This window comes from Dendrobium catenatum, unplaced genomic scaffold (assembly GCF_001605985.2).
Source record: "Dendrobium catenatum unplaced genomic scaffold, ASM160598v2 original_scaffold_113692, whole genome shotgun sequence".
NCBI lineage: Eukaryota > Viridiplantae > Streptophyta > Magnoliopsida > Asparagales > Orchidaceae > Dendrobium > Dendrobium catenatum.
In genome coordinates, this window is record NW_021432127.1 from 1 (window position 1) to 1155 (window position 1155).

The following is a 1155-nucleotide window of genomic DNA, read 5'->3' on the forward strand; positions in this document are numbered from 1 at the left end:
AAATTCGACGATCTTGGGCTCGCTGGATTTGCCTCGTTGAGCCCCTTGATTAGACAATAAGCACATCATGTTTGGAAACTGTTTGGTGACTCAAATTATGGTTTAAACTTTCCAACAGTGCTTAAGGTGCTTGATTTAGACTCATTTGGGCTTGGATTGAGTCGAATTTGGTGTCATTGAGTTTGTATGTTTGAGACGCTCAGTTTGACTATAAGCTCACGTAATTCCTTCAATTTTTATTATTTTGAAAACCTCATATATATCTCTTCTATACAAAATTTATGTAATTACAATCAATAAATTACATTAGAGCATAATTATAATATTTAATTTAAATTCAAAATAGCTTAAATATGCTTTTTATAATTTTCATATATTTAGATGAACATGGCAATCATTTTTTTTAATTATTATAAAATTTATCTTCTTATAATAATTATTATAAAAAGAATTAAAACCCCAATATCAATTTTAAACTAGAATAAAAAGAAAAAGTTTGAGGGTATTTCAAAAATCATAAATTTGTGCCCCCTTAAATAAAAATTTATGGCTACGCCATTGGTATTGTGGCTCGGTTTCGCTGACGTGAAGCATTCTGGCTAGTCTCCACATGACATTCTGCATCTAGTATTGGCACATAATAATTTCTCCCCAAACGAAGCCTAAATTTTGGTTTGCTAAGTTTTGTTTGTTAAAAAAAATGGTACGCTCATTAAAATTTTGGACACACTTGCTTTTAGATTAGTGCAATATATAAGCAATTTATATTACACAAATTTATAATTTATTCTAAAAATATTACGACTCATCGTGATAATTTTTTTATAGGGTGCGATCATACAAGCACCAGTGTACCAGATCCCATCAAATCTCCATCATTAAGCATGTTTGGGCGAGAGTAGTACTGGGATAGATGACGTCTTGGGAAGCCCTCGTGTTGCACCCCTTTTCAACCAACCTTCTCTCTTTTTAAAACACTATCATTGCCAGGTCCCAAGTCATAGATGAGAAAAATGGAGGGTTGCGTTAGGTAGTCGACAGTTAGCATAAAACTTCTCGAATAAACATTACATGAATCCTTTAAAAAATTGTGTTAATGCTAGGGCGTCCCCTAGAAGTGACGCGCTGTATGGCCTGAATACTGTGATAAGTGTG

General features: G+C 33.1%; 1 pseudogene; it reads left to right on the forward strand.

Moving 5' to 3' along the window:
• Positions 1–827: 827 nt before the first annotated feature.
• On the forward strand, positions 828–946 carry LOC114578681 (annotated as a pseudogene).
• The last annotated feature ends 209 nt before the right edge of the window (positions 947–1155 follow it).